This window comes from Apteryx mantelli, chromosome 2, assembly GCF_036417845.1.
Source record: "Apteryx mantelli isolate bAptMan1 chromosome 2, bAptMan1.hap1, whole genome shotgun sequence".
Classification (NCBI taxonomy): domain Eukaryota; kingdom Metazoa; phylum Chordata; class Aves; order Apterygiformes; family Apterygidae; genus Apteryx; species Apteryx mantelli.
Window position 1 is genome coordinate 144,382,294 of NC_089979.1, and position 16,652 is coordinate 144,398,945.

Consider the following 16,652-nt stretch of genomic DNA (forward strand, 5'->3'; position numbering starts at 1 on the left):
ACTACCTTTAGAAGGTGTCCTACCCCTTATAAAGATTTGCAAAGGAGGAAAATAGCGCAGAAAGTACTGAGGACCAAAACTGAAGAACAAAGAGAGGCAAAAACCATTTAAAGGATCACTGAAGCAAAGCTTTTACTCTTGTGTTGTTGGTCAATCACAAAATACAGAGTTTGTTCTACAGCACAGTGCAGAGGTACCTCAGGCCAAACTATACAGTATGCGTGATTTAACCTACAGTCGGACACAGCCACCAGGGCTGTATTTCAGTTTTGGCATTCTTCCCCACATCTGCGTGGGGCTGCCAACAACAGGCCTAACTTTGCACTGGGTTGTGCGCATTCTTCAGAAGAGGCTATCTCCAAACGTCCTATGTCCCCCTCCTCATCACAAATTGAGGTGCTGGTAGCAGTTTAGGTTCAGAAACACTCAGCCGGGCAGGAAAGCACGCTCTACAGGCTCTGGAGGCCATTGACTGAATTGTACTCATTCAGCTTGGTACCTCATGAGAAGCAAGATATAAAATAAAAGCCATGACAACCATTTATAATTATTCTCACTAGGATATTTGCACAGAGCTAGAAGTATCAGTCTTTCATTCTTTGGTATTGCTGTTAATGTAGATGTACAAGAAGGTCAAAGCCCTGTTTGGAAAGCTGTGGAGATTAGTTCATTTAGTGCATTCCAGCAAGGTAATAACCCTGACCCATTTGAACTAATTCTCACTTAAGAGTTTCACAGATGCCATTAGCTGGAAAGCAGCCAAGGTGAATAGCATTTCATGAAAAAAATGAATGTAACAAATGAAGGCGCTAACAAGATAGGCAACTTTTTTTTTTTTCCTTAATTAAAGTACATTTATTCTAGGTATATCATTTTTACACACTTGGTAAATTTTTACAACAATCTATTGACCCAGTACATAAGCTGTAGTTATAGTTCCAGCTCCTGAACTTCTCTGAATGTAGCATAAAGATGTTAATCTCTTTGTCTGTTTTGAGAATTGTTGGTTTCCTTACAAGAACAAGTAGATGGAAGTGACAAATCCTGTAATGTTCCAGTCCAGAAAAATCAGAACTAGCTGTTGCTGAGTGTCTCCAAATAGCAGAGTAGGAGTGATCAGTCTTCCTGACTCCGAGTCACATAACCAAAGTGTTCATGGGGCCCATAAAGATAAATCTTGGCAACTCCAGTAGCAGTTCAATGGCAGGACACAGTAATGGTTTGCAGCGTGCTCTCCTGCTGCAGCGGCAGGTTGGGTATGCAGTGGGGAAAGGTGACCTGACCCTATTGGCCCAGCAGCAAGTGGTGGCTCACTTCATCCTACAGCTAGAGGTCATAGCGACTTAGACCCCTCCCATGCCCAGGCAGCTTTGCCACCAGTCATGTGGCATTGCTATAGGAAAATAGGTTTACTTAAACTGTTCATAAGTTGTGTGTAGCTTCAGAGACTCTGTCTGTTCATACCTAAGCTAGACAATGAAGTGATGCACCCCCTCAAGACAATTCACATTTGATAATGTCTATTAAACTCAGCCTTGCCAAGATCATAAAATCATCTGGATCTGCTTTTGGGGACACTGCTAAACGTAACTCATACAAAAACTTGTAAGTCTAGCTTCTCCTGGTTCTTTCTGCACTAGACTTGACATGTTTTAGTGGTCTTTTCAGATCTATTACTGTATTTCAACAGCATGTTGCTTGTGATATCTGATTTGAGAGGTTTGCTTCATATAGAAAGCAGAACACAAGAATAGGCCTTTAAAATTAAATTTGGTTGATTTAAGCTTTAAACACTAAGCCTAAAGAGAGTCAGTCAATACACAACAGACTTAACAGCATCCTGGTTTTCGTCCTTCTATAGCCTGACATACTTCCAGGCTAGCTTTAACTCTGTTTGATGCCTCAGAATAAATATGGTGGGCTATTAAACTTTCCAAAGAAACCCAGTGCCAGCTCTCAAGAGCTTAAGACATAAGGATAGCAAATACTTTTAATCGACAATATTGCACAGATTTCCCCTATTTGTTCTATGCCATTTAGATAAAGAATACATTTTATATATTTGATAGTAGGTATCTTTTTGCCAGCATAATATATGCTGGAGCATCAAATGAAGTGAGAACTATGGGGTCTGAGTGGTAGACATTAAAGAGAAGAAAAATAAGCTTATTTAAAAAGCAAATACACAGTATATGTCAAGTGATCACATACATACTCTCTAAGCTATTGGGAATGTGGCTTTCTCCGATATGATTGTGTAACTTCCTTAATTTCTGGAAATTCTTAAGTTGTGATATCCCAAACAACATGACTGCTGGGTATGGTATACTGTTATTGTTTAAACAGTTGTTTTTCACAACAAATTCTTTAAACACAAACACAAAAAGCCTTAAGTATTTCATATTATTTCACTCAGTTTTCAGCAGTTTCTCTGAGATAGAGATATTTCCCAGGAAAAGTATTTCCTAAAAAATTTAAATCAGAGCATCCCTTACCATTTTTCCCTAGAAATAATTTCGCAATTACTTCTTTTTGATTTTACATGCCACCATCAATCAGCTATCTTAATTCTTTCAGCATCCCAGTTAGCCCAATAATAAAAAAATTCATTATGGAATACATATAAAAGATTACTTACACCCTGACAGAATATTTCTGAATATGCTAAATTTATTGTTTATTGGAAAGTCTCAGCTTGTAGTAAATGCAATTAACGAAGAACGACAACTCGGTGGCAACATTTAATCAAAAGCTTTTGATTATTTTGAAATCCTTTAAAGGGCATGAATCTTCTGATTGGGAGAGTGCTTTCTAAAGGCCTTCTTCTTGCATCTCAGCAAGTTGAACAGAATATCCTTGGAAAATAAATAGAGCTAAAAATAATTACTAACACCCACATCACTTTATGAGCTATTATTTCACCAGAAAATGGGGAAAATATATCTTTAATCCTGAACAAAAACTCTTCAAGGTTTATGTTCTCTATAAACCTTTCACTGAGAACTGAAAATATAAGTTAATAATGCAATAAATCCCCTAACAAATATATCAGATTTTTCACTTAATGCTTTTTACAGGCTTAAACCAAACTGAGTGAAAGAAAAACACCTTTTACAGTCTGACTCTTAAAGGAAGAATGCCTTTCTGTTATGCTTTTTAAAAGAAGGCATGGTGAATTTATATCAACTTCACTGAATCTTGGGGCATGATAAAAGGAAGAAAATACGCCAGTGAAGTTAACATTCCATAGCATTCTTTCTTCACATATTTATTTCCTTGCTGGCTGGACATGAGCCAAAAGAAAAAAAGAAAAAAGAAAAGAAATAGAGGGAATAACCCCCACCCCATCCCCCAAAAGCCAGGAATAGCTGAAATAAACCTTTGGCTCACAATGCAGCCAAAGCTCTGTGCTTTTCCTCTCCCACCCCCAACAACCTGGATTGGTTCTCTCCAAAGAAATACGAGCAAAAACACTCCAAACAAAAACAACCAAACTCTGGATTCAAATTCGGCAGTGGATGCAGCTGCTAGGGCAGTAAACAAAGTTCCCCCTATTTTCCCTTATTAAATGATTACAGAAAGAAAAATCCAGCTGTCTTTTTGGACCTATTGCCTTTTGAAAACTAAAAAAAACAGAGCTAAGTTCTAGTGAAGAAACATTAGCACTGCCTTATAAATCTCTACCCTCTTGTCTGATATTTTATCGTCTTGGGTTTGAAAAGTCTTAATTCATTCTAATGTAAATAAGAGCTGGTCTGTTTGCTCAGTGCTTCAACAGGAATTTGCTGCAAGGTTGCAGAATGCAGGGAGTGCCCCGAGAAGGGCGACCTTGCTTTAGTCGGTGAAGCCAAAGATCATTTATCACTATTAACCTACAAATCTGTCTTGCCGGGGCCTCACATCCATCAACCATTTGGAACAGCTACTTGTCCTGTCCTCCCACAGCTGCCTAAAACAGCAGTTTGGTCTGATCTTTTCTATTATTGTATACCTCTCAGCTAATAAAATATATTTTTATGGCTATGGAAGGAGCAGGAGTACTTTCTATTTATTTATACAGCTCATTAAAGGTAGACAGAGATTTGGAGGCAAAGAGAATGCCCCAAGCCTGGAAAGCTCATGGAGATAGACCCCAGGCATATACATGTATTTAACTTTATGCATATGAGCAGTCTGGCTGAACCCAGTGAGAATAAATACTCACATAAAACAAGTTGGTATACTGGTCTTTCTGGAAGCATATTTTAAGTTAAAACACGACAGGGACATGATGAAGAACTAACAAACACTGAGAGGTGAAAACCAAGATTATATAATGAGAGTATATCATCAATATATTTAAGGCTATGCAGTCAAAAATACATTATTATTTGCATATATTTAGACAGACCTATCATACATAACTAGTTGCAGCTCCCTGACCCTCAGGTACCTGGTTCTAGTGATTTTAGAAGAGATTAGGGGATGGGAAACCACTAACTCACACCAGCATCATAATGCAGAAAGTGAAAAACAGAGCTAAGTTCTAGAAAAGAAACATTACACTGCCTTATAAATCTCTACCCTCTTGTCTGATATTTTATTCCTTCTCCAGATTCACTCTCCTGGTTTAACACACAACTCCTTTTCTTGCATTAATGGAGATACTTTCTAAAGGGAACATTGGTAATCCTCCTGTAGGAGGAAGGTCTTGGCAGATTGAAAAATCCACTGCATAACAGGTATTATTGCTGTTTGTACTAACAGATGAATACACTTGTGCCAATCTGTTAAAAGAAGCCTGAATTTAATTTTGATCTTGTACAGGGAAAGATTGAAGGTAAGTCAGACTTGCTCAGGAAGGGTTTGTTAGATATAGACACCATTATGGAAAGAGAAAACTGATGGCTCTTCAGTATGCAGTTTGGTGTAAACATAACATGATTTTGCACTGAATTTAAAAAAGAGCAAGTACTACATATCCACATGTATCTCTGTACTGAAGTGTCTTTTTAAAAAATTGCTGAGATTTAACATGACAGCTTATGCCCCTTTTGTTATAAACAGGTTGGAGATGAATGACCAGATCACAAATTCCATATATTTCAGCCGTCAGTTACTGAAATATATGGATTGTAAGTGCTTGCACTTGCATCCTGTATATGTGTGAGGATGCAGTGCTATCTGACACTCAAAAACTGGCTTGGGGTGGGGAGGTACTCAATACTGAACTATTTTTGCAGATCTTAACCTGCCAATCTAGCATGAAAGAGATACAGCTAAGCAGGGAGTCAGTGCTATTTAGACATAAATCAGCATGGGTGATTTAAGAACTAAATCAAAACTGTTATCTATAACAGTGACCATTAAAGGTCAGACTTCCCAAAGAGCCAGCTATCACTAGAAGAAGACTGCCAGAAAAGTTCAAGCCACTTCTAATGCCCCGAAATAAGCGGGTGGATTTTCAAAACATTTAGTACGTGCGGAATTGTGAAATCTGTGGAGCTCTGTTGCAAGTTGGGCCAGGTGTGTTCCCACAGAATCAGGACAAGCACGTAAACATTGGGGTCCCATTTTAGGGCCCTACCTGGATAGCAAACTGTGAAAGTGGGCAAGTTTCGGGCATTCAAGCCACTTCCTAGTCCTAGCAGCTTGCAAACTAAGAAGCAGCCCGGGGAAACAAAGAACTGCCACCAATTGGTAAATGCCTAGTTTGGGCACAAGCCAGTCTGATTCACAGAAAGGGATACGGCAGTTTTGAGATTGTCTGAATGATTTGGGGAACAAATTTAGGCAGGCCAGGCATGAGAGAACACATGGGAGAAGGCGTAAATATGGCCAAGGGATCACTGACAGAGAGGAGAGAAGCAAATACAGAGCTTCAGGAAGGAAGACAGCAAGAGGCATAATTATGGAGAGCTTTGAGAAGGATAAGAAGGAGCTCAAAAATGATGGGGTGAAACAGCCTGTGTTGGGAACTAAACAATCCTTGAAGAAATAAGCAGAAGTTACTGGCTGCTTTCTATATGCTCTGAAGAAGGGCATTGGTCAGGAGAGGCCACAGGAAGTATGCCAGGCTTGGTGGGGGAGAGGGAGAGAAAGCATCTGGGAAAGGCTGAAGAGGAAAAAGGTGTAAAATGTATATAGTCTGGATGCCTGGGATAAGGAAAGAGAAGATATAAAACATCCCGAAGGCTTCTGGCCTACATGACAAAGGATGCTGGCATTGCATTGACAGGAATATGGGAAACCTCACTGCGAATAAGCTCAAGTGTGCAAGGAGTAGAAAATAGTAAGAAGCTCTTGGTAAAGCCTCTACGGCTTAACTAAGCAGGGCCAGGGAGAGAGCCTGACCATCCACTGACCTGCTGATAGCCCACACTGCTCCTTGGATTATTTTGACCTCCAAAACCATTCCTGGACACAGTTCAGGTGACAAAACGTGCCAGGAACTGTTCCCAAAAGGCAGCACGTACCAGCTTCCTACCACATTGCAGTCTCCCAACAGTCACTGCACTCCAAATACCTCCACATGGCTTCTGACATACACCAGGGCATGCAATACCTTACCCTCTCAATCTTACGCTTGAAAATACAATTCCCATGGTTTGTGGCACAAGTCTTACATTATTCCAGAAACTCTGAATTGAAAAAGTAATACTGAATACCCCCAAAACAATAACTGCATCTGTAGCCGCAGGGGGACCATGTAAAACCCACAGGAGATGCATGCCCAGGTATTACCTAGGACAGATGTGGCCACATGGCCTCAGGGCTAGGGGACAGTCCCTCGCTCTGATCTAGTTAGCAGTATAGATGTAGGCTATACATGACAGAAGAAGGGTATTCACAAAACACTATCTCAACATCTCAGAAAAGATTCATGTCCTCATGGTTGCAGAATAAAGCTTGACTCAAGGGCACTTTAAGGACCAAATATGAAATAAATAAAAGGAATATAATGTTTGATTTTACAAAAGTCATAACGCTTATGGAAGTCCAATAATATTCTGGGGAATTACTTATTTTTTGTATCAGGCTGTGAATATTAGTTTGAGGCACACTAACAATACACAGCTAGTATTAAGCTGTAAACATAGCTTGCTATACAATCTAACCAAAGAAGACAATTCGAATATGGTGGTCCATTCTTAACTCATAATGGTGTCAGAGAGAAAAGCATAAATTTCACCTATTTTATTTAAGATTTATTTGGCTTTTGTATGTTTGGGTCAAAAAAATTTTTTAAAAACTACTTGGGATTCCCCCCCAAAAGCAAACAAGGCATTTATGAGAATGTGGCAGAAGTAGAAATTTTATTTTTTCCATTTAAATTCTTTGCAGTAAGATTCTACGTTCACAAGTCCAACATGAAAAATTAGAGCTTTTCTTCATTTGTATCTTCACCATCCTATTCCAGCAGTGATGATCATAAAACAAACACAGCTGGCATCCTTACTACTTTATTCACTGAAGGATTTAGCTGGACAAACATCACAAAGATAGTGGCTGATTTCATTGAATTTATGATCAAATATGCTCCAGCATAAGATCAACTCTGTAAGATCAATTATTATGAGGTGTGAATAATTTAACAGAAAGTTGTTTATTTTTAAATCAGATCTTATGGATATAAATTTGGCTGAGGTAGCAGACTGGGTATACAACTGTATTATACATTACATTATTTAAAAGGATGCAGTTTTTTTATGAATTCATATTTACTGATAAATACTGTCATTTACATTTTGGTATCCAGTGAGCTGCTAAATCAGACAAAAGCATTTTACAATTTTATTTAAACTTCAGTTAAATTTATCGTAATCAAAGAACAACTTAACTGTTTTAGTAACATCTTTAAAAGCAATAATACACACACAAATGACCATCACAGTCATTTTATGGTGTTTTTTTTTTCCACAGATCTTCGGAGTCTGTTGTTCAGACTACTACCAGGAGAGTTATAATAATTTTAACGCAGAATGTGTGCCTTAGGATATGGGATTGACTCAACGCCTAAAAGAAAAAGGTCAGTTCCCTTTGGAATCACTTGCCTCTTTGCCCTCCAGCAATGACAGGTGCACCAGTGCTACATCAAGGCTCTTTATTCACAGTGTTTGCTGAAGATACATAATCTAACCCTTCTCCATTTTAATGCATCAACAGGGATGATTATTTCATACCTTCCCGTTTTGACAATCAGGTCAAGCAGACACTGAACACATATACATGATGATCTGCCTGCAGTCAGCATCTTTCATAATTTCTCAAATATCATCAAACATTCTAGAATAAGTTATCAGAGGACATTACTAAATTTCATTATGAAAACTGTTTGACTAGCAAATAGTTTCAATTTTTGAAACAAATCCCTGTTTTGCATTCGTCTCCTACAATGCCATGTGCTTCTGTATCATTAATGCAGAAGAGCACAACGAAAAAGCAAGAATTCTTGTTTCTCTGCCCTGTGTAGCAGAATAGAAGTCAGAAATCTGAAAGCAGGTATAGCACATGCTGCAGCTAGAAATAAAGGCAAGGAAGCCATGTGAAAGATGTATTTTAAGATTTTCTTGTCAAAATTGCAATGGTTTTTGGGATATGGTCACAAGAGTTTCTGCACTATATAGGTTAAATGAGCTTTTGAAAAGGGCAATTAACAGAGATGAATGGTAACATCTGAATAACTATGATACCATCCTAGTGCACACAGGATGGTGATGGAAAGTTGAAAAACCCACCTCAGATCATCATAAAAGTTAGTAATAAATATTTTTCTAAGGTGAAGATACTTTTTGATATTTATACCACCACAGAATCCCTAACTACTGATTGTGAATCTTTGGCTGGCAGCAGAGCCAAACTGCATGGGTTTTGAGATCAGCTTTAAAGCATTTGCAGAGGTGACAAAACTTAGCAACATTATTGATATTACTACGACTATTGGCTGTCTGCAACATCTCCCCAAATGATAACCATTTCTTAGGCCATAAGATGAGAATCAAAGAAACTGGTGAGCTAGAGAAAAATTATACATGATACATGATAATGAGCAGTGGAAAATATAAACGTGAAGCCACTTAAGCCAATGGCAGTTGCTTAGCACTGAGTGCTTTTGAATGCCAGCCCAACCCTTAAGGTGTCTATCTTTTTGGCACTCATTTTGGAAAAGTCTTGGCTTTAATGGCCACACACAAATTATGAGATACCCAGCAGTAAGGCCTCCTTCACCTACATCATTCCCTTCAGTCAAAGTATGTCTTCAATTACTCAGACAAATGTTTTTAAAACACATGTGAAGGCCTGAGTTTTGTCAATAATGTCATTATCTGAAAAAGAGAGGTTTCAGCACAGAGGCCAAATGTACAGAATTCTAGCAACAGGGTAGAATTAAGAATGTGAAAATATAATAATGCTTGGTGTCTCTGATCACAAATTATTAGGCTTCAAACCAAGAAAGGAACACACACACTATGGCAACACATGAGTAACAGACTACCAGAAACATAATTTTGAGAAATTAATAAAACATTGGCATGTAGAAATGCATAAGCAAAAGAGACAAACTGGAACGTCTGAAAAGAGTTGACCAGTAAATATTCAAAAATGTTAATAAAGAACATACACTGGAAAAATCATACCTGGAAACACCAAATAAACATGTCTGTCTGATATACGTCTCAATATCTTAAGGAATTCTTAAGGAATTAGTAAGCATAGCAAAGAAATGCAAAGCACCTTTGAAAAGTCATTTTCTGAAATCTACACAAGAACAATTAGTTATCTTTCCTCATTTCTCTCTAAAGGTCTTTTACTGTAGATAAGCTATAGTAATATTGGCTAATTTTGCACTGTGTTCTGAAGTATTTGACTAGACTTTTGAAAGAAAAAAATATTCATGCTCAGCCTGTCAGTATGTTCACACTTCCATTCTCGTTTTTCAAATAAGAAAGAGAACAATCTTGGCAAATATTTTGCTGGACATTGACAATATAGATGCACAATACAGAAGCAAAATATAGACAATATAGAAGCAAAATTAGTTTTAGGATGGCTTTCTAAATGGTTTTGTAAATTCTAAGACTTAAAACTGCAAGCAAAAGAATAGATGACTAATGAACAAGACATCAGATTAATAGATTATTTTAAAAAATTGACTTAATCATTGGTGGAACAAAACGACAATAGAGAATATTTGACACAGTTTCTCTCAAAATGTTACTCTATAAATAAACTCAGAAGAGCTGGGATATGATACACTACCGCATAGATTGAAAACTGGCTGACAGATCATAAGCAAAGAGTAATGATAAGTGGCAATGTACTGAGTTGGAGGGGAAGTGTCCAGCTGTGTGCCAGAGGGATTAGTGTTAGTCACAGTTTTATTTAACATCTTTATTAATGAACTGGACTAAGGGATACACTGCATGCTGATTCAGTTCTCAAATGAAACTAAATGTTGAAAACTCCGACAAGAACAAAAAATTAGTATAAAGGGACTTACAGATGTGAGATCTGTGGGCAGAAAATCTACGAACAGGATGGAGAACTATCAACAAATATTGCCAGGGAAAAATAACCCAAAATGCAGATAGGTTCAGAGATACTAGGCCAACAAACTCTAGTCCAATGCCAGGAAAGGAATTAGATCTTGCATATGACAGCAAAGAATGCTTATGTGATTTGGGGCTGTGTTTCCACAATCATCACAATGGCAAGGGCAAAGGGTAACAATATAATTTTACTAATGAAACAACATAGAGTTAGTACACAGAGAGGACAAGGTTTTTTTGTCACTGTTGTTTTCTAAATATAGCGGTCCAGTTTAAGAGGTTTATTAATATTTTTAAGTTGGTCAAGAAGATGTAACACAATACCTAAAGTCTATAAACAGCACAAAAAAGGGGGAATTAAGGATAAAGCAAAAATAAATTGAGATTGAATGTCAGGATAACTATTCTATCAGTGAGGTCTGTTAGGCAGAGGAATAATTTCCCCCTCAACTTATAAAAGTTACAACATTTGAGTAATTTACAATTAGAATGAAAGCGCTTAAGCATAAAGATTACTCAACCTTGGCAAAAGAAAAAATAGAGAAACTCCAAATTTCTTTTTCAATCATTGGTTTCAATCAGTATAATATAAATCATTACTACAACGCTGAGAAAACATATAGTGCATTTCAACCGTAGCACTAAACACCCCTACACTGGCCTGAGAACTTAATAGGTCAACTTTCCTTTGCAGTTGAGCCCCTTTATGATGCCAGAATCATATAAAATGGTATTAAGTGGGCATAATTTATAGCAGTAGACACAAAAAAGGCATTTAAGTGTAAACAAGCAGCTTCCAGCACCCTGAAATTAACTTAATGAACAGCATTAAGTAGTGAAATAAATACCAAAGCAGTGTCATAAAAATCTTTATAACAAAAATGCTGTCCCTCTATTGACAGTCTCTAAAATAGAGAAGTGACTGCTGTGCCAACTGAAGCGCTCCTCCTAGCGCTGGCAGCATCTCACTGCTGGCTCTGCATCCCAGCCGGAGCCGCTCCTGCCAACCAGTGCGGGGTAGCAGCCTCCAGCTACCGCAGGTAAAGGGCCAACCTGAGCGGTATCAAACACTGCAGAATTTATTTTTTTCATAAAATACAGCAGTGTAATAATCTACTATTTGACAAATGATTTTTGGTTTCTATTGCACATTAACGGATTTTGTCATGATGTGCTTCTTAAGGTCACTCAGGCAAAAAAAAGCATGACTGCTAGAGGAGTGTTTATGGGAAACAAATGAAATAAAACAGGAAGTGAGAAAATAAGGGTTTTTTACAGTACAGCAGTATCACATAAAGCAAGGAGTCCCTCAGGAGACAGAAACAGATTTATATGCCTCTAAATCAAAAATATCTTTATAAAGTCTTTTCATTTGGGGGCTGGTTTCCCTTTCTCGCCCCACAGCTCACAATGAGTCTTGATCGCCAGTGAGGCGCCTGCCCCAGCACAGCTGCAGGCCCTCCCAGGCTGCACGCAGTCGTAGGTGTGTCATCCACCCTCGATCAAAACACTCTCCACCCTTCGCACAGATACGATTTTCAATCATCATTGCCTAGTCTGATCCATCAGGAGATACTGAAAGAGAGAGGTTTTACCAGCCACAGCACTGTACTTTTTTGTTCCTACTGGGCTTGAGAGCTTGAATACCTTTGCAGCGGCACTACAGACTGCATTATCAGGAACACTGCTGGTTGAAGAGGGGGACATAAAAATGACAATGAGAAGATAACTTTTGGCTTCAGTGAAAACCCCACTAAGGCAGAGATTTACTTAAAAAATAAAAAGCCCTCAGAGTCTCAGCTGTTAACTATTTCATAATCTTTGCCATGCTTGAAACGAAAAGCAGGCTCAAAGCAAATGGAACTGTCTCTGGTCACTTGCTTTGCCACCTTCAGGCAGTTTTCACAGAATAATGGCTTCAAAATACGCAGGTCTGTCCTGGAAAGCTACTTGTGAGCACTGTCTCCTCAGGGAGGAAGGTCTTGAGTATAGAGGCCATCCTGGCAGAGGAAGAAATCCCCAGCAGTGAGACTACCTTCGAGAGTAAGTCTTATTTATAAAATAAGTTGTACCGTGTTGGGGAGTTACAAAATGGTAGTTCTATTTATGCAGAGTAAAATTTGTTTCAATCAACAAATCTTGTTTTCTTTTCAGCCTAATTTCTCACAATGCTACTCATTATGATAGAAGGATCTGAAAAAGCTTTTTATATCCTGCTAAATATACACAGGGATAATTAGTTCTCTTTTGTCATTCTTCTGTAAGGGTTTATTATTGTGGAGAAGCTTTTAGAAACTGGAAGAGTTTGCATTGCATTCTGAAGGCAAAGCCGCTCTCGTTTTTTATTGTACAGACAGAACTGAGCAGAAAAGTTCAGAAAAAAATATAAAAATTTATTTCACTGTGATCTGTATAGGAAGATCAGACTACCACATCTTAATTCTTTTCTGACTAGTATGTTATAATCATAATTCCCAATACAGTTGCTTGTGCAGTGTAGGTGAAGCTTCAAAACAGATAGAAGCAAATGTCAGTGCAAGTTGTTTCCTGAAATTTTATGGAAAATGTATAAATCACATCTTACAAGTATTCTCTTTATGATCTTTTGTCAACCAGTGAAGAAACTGAGTCTTAAAGTCGCCAAGGAACTTAATTCACTACTTTAGCTAGTTACATTTATTTCCCTCAAACGCTTCCCAAAAGTAGCCTCAAATATTGACCCATTCTATTTTAAGAATTTTAGATATAATGAGCCTGCTGGGTTTCATGGACACTGCTGTCATCGACATGGTTTTCCACTGTTTCAAGTTTATAATTTAATATATATTACATTCCATACTTTCAGCTGATTTTCAGTTAGACTGGTAATCAAAGAACCACTAGCTTGGACACATCATTCTTCTACTGTCTGGCTCTGTCTTTAAAATTCATACCTCGTGGAAGCTGGGGTTAGTTAGGTGCAATTATTTTTTTTCCCCAGTCTATCATCTGTGATTTTTTTTCTTGTTTTTGGCCTCTGTTCCTTCTGCCTTAAGTCTGCTGGTTTTGTAGAATTTGTAAGGCTATTATCCTTCCTTCCAGTAACCTATCCTTACATAAATTGAATTATAATCGTGCATATTTTGAGGTAAGCCTCTTTGAAGATTCTTCTGAACCTATATTCTCACTCTTCCATGTCAGGGCCTCAAAATGTGTATACAAACAAGATAAGGGGCTGGACTGTGCCTAGTTCTGAAAGACGGAACAGTAAAGGGAGAAAGCTTCATCGTGTTTAGAAAATTAAAGGTGTTATCTTCTGATTTGGGAGCACCAAGTTCAATTTCTTGCTCTGTCATACAGTTTCTGTGGCAGTTTCCATGTGACAAATTACTTAATGCCTTTGTACTTCAATTCCCCATCTATAAAATGTGATAACAGGACTTCACCTCAGAGAAGTACTACAGAGATAAATGTATTCAGCACTGGCATACTATTATGAATAGGGGCTGTAGGAACTGTTCAGTGGAGATGCTAGTGCATGTCTCTGTGTCTGTAAGGCCAGGAGGTAAGCGGAAGAGGAATTACGGAGTGCCATGGTCCTGGTCGGCATCGCCAAGCACTGGGCAGAAATCTCTAGTGCATCTTGGGAGTGCAGAAATTAATGTAGTTGCATCAATTATAAGTCAACATTTAGATAATCTTCTCTCTCAAACTAAAATAATTTTTAAAGATATAGTTACATACTTTTAAAAAACATCCTGGTATATGCTTTAGAATATACTTATAAAAACACATACTTAATAGTGTATAGAGATTGCAGCAGAGATTATCTAAAAGACTTTCCTGTGTTGCAAAGACTGATGTCCATCCCTAGCTTTAATGGCAGGAAGTGACACCACTGAAATTAGTAAATATACCCACCAAACTGGAAGTTAAGCACCGATGTAAAGCATTTTTGTGTCATACAAAACCCAGAAGTCTTCAGCAAGTTAGATCAGGATTTTGATAAGGAATTTTTAAGATTAGAGATTGTTGCTTCTCAAAACATTAATAAAGAAAGAAAATTTCTAGGATGAATCAGTCTGCCTATGAAGGGTTTTTTTTTGTTAAATTTTATAGCTGAATTATAAAACCTTGGGAATACAATGTCTATAACAGAAATGTTTATACATCCTTAACTGCAGCTGTGCAAGCAACAGTGCTCTAATACAGTGTACAGATAAAGACTTACACTAGAAAAACAGAGAATCCTTTACATTTTGAATGTAAATGATACATAATTTTGGGGTGTTCAAAATTCCCTATTATAGTAGAACTGCACGTATGAAGTGCTGAACTCTATGCATTGTCATTACTTTCAGTCTTTCAATCCCTTCATTTATGCTGAAAAATTGCAAATCTTTTATGCACAGAGCATTGAAAATGTATAAATATTTTTGAAGAGGTTTCTTAGAAATGAAAAGGCTCTGGTCTTATTTGAATCAGCCTGTGAGGTGATCATAACCTGTGTCAATTATGAAGTCTCAGAGATGGAGGCTTGTTTTAAGCAAACTTCTTTTTGTTCTTTTTTTGTATTTTAAGAAAACAGAAATTTCACACAATGTTCTTTTAAAAAAATATGAGAGAGCAACTTTCTAAATTAAGATTTGTTATTGCTGCTTACTCAAACATAGCAGGTACTGCTAGGTACAGGACTAATTGCTGTTAAAATATGGAAAAACAGCCAGTCCAAGCCTACAGGACGGATGAAATAGTGTGCCAGTATCTATGCACATTACTCACACATACATGTGCCCCCAAGCGAAAACATTCACATCAATATTAGTTTCCTTGTTCCCTCTTTCCCAATCCAAATCTAATTGCCTATGTTGTAATATAATTACTTCTTCCAAGCTTTTGGATTTCATTAACTACTTTCAAGGAAAAGATGAACTTGCAAGTTCATTTGTTGTTAAAGGACAGGAAATACATAATTCTAGCAACTTAGTTTTAAGTGAAAGCTATGACTTTCATAGAATTACATTATTCCAAGAAGCAAGACTCTGAGATAAGAGTCGAACACTACAAGACACCTATAACGATCAAAAGAACTGGCAACTCTGTGTGAAGTATTCACAAAAGCTAACTGTAACTGAGGTGAGGCTAATCTCCCTACTGCTCCCTCTGTAGTAAATAGGATATTGTCTCTTCCAAGAGAGCCACCAAATGAGCTTCGCAGTCTGAACTGGACTTGCCAAGAATCTTTCCATGAACTGTAGAAAGATTAACTTAGGTAGCTGAAACTTAACCTTTGTGAATACATTGGCTTCATCTCTGCCAGCTTTAAGTGTCTTACTGCAGGTTACTCCTAGGAGCGGAGGACCCAGGAGTAATGCAGAGTGAGCTGCAGGGTCATGTGAGACAGCCAGCACTGAGGGAGCACAGGTTCTGACTCAAAGGACGAACATTCGATGGTATCACGTCCAACAAATAACACTTAATTTTAACTGTGTCCTGTTACATTAGTGGAGATTTCTCCTTTCTCAGTTAAGCACAATTTCAAACAGGACTGTTGTAAACTAAAAATAGCTATGTGTTTCAGTCCAGAATGTGGGACTAAATTCGGGTAGGAAGGAGCAGAAGGAGAAGGAATAATAGTACTGCAAAATGAGTATAAACCTAATCACATGTTGGAGAAACAACTGTGCTATGATTTGTGAAGCTGTACACACACTCCATTGCTAATAAATGATGATGTTGGAGAAGAATTCTGACTCCACCTCTACCAGCAACTGTTTTTTCCCCTGTAACAAGGAAGCTCCTTTACCAAAACATTTTGTATCTTCGGTTTCAGTGGTAAACCAGGAGAAGATGCTTCAGTCTCCTGGTGGGTTTGCCCTTACCTCCCTGGTAAACTACCAACAAGACAGCCAATTGGCACCAACAATGAAACTGGGAATGAGTATCAGAAGGAAACAGCAATACTGGTACAGCAAAGGCTCAGCCCTGTCGCAAATAATTTCGGTCAAAGAGGCTGGGGAAAAATTCTAATAATTTTTCTGGCAAGAAAATACAATTCGTGGAAATAGCTGTTATCTCGTTCATACAACTCAAACTGTGTATGCTTTCTTCAAAATATAAAAGATGTTAATCACTCAATACAGT

The 16,652-nt window shown here is 37.8% G+C and overlaps 1 protein-coding gene across 6 annotated transcripts in view; it reads right to left on the bottom strand.

Moving 5' to 3' along the window:
• The window catches only part of CDK14 (cyclin dependent kinase 14), a 338,379-nt gene that overhangs the window by 77,674 nt on the left and 244,053 nt on the right, over window positions 1-16,652 (bottom strand). The gene's annotated exons all lie outside the window — the stretch shown is intronic.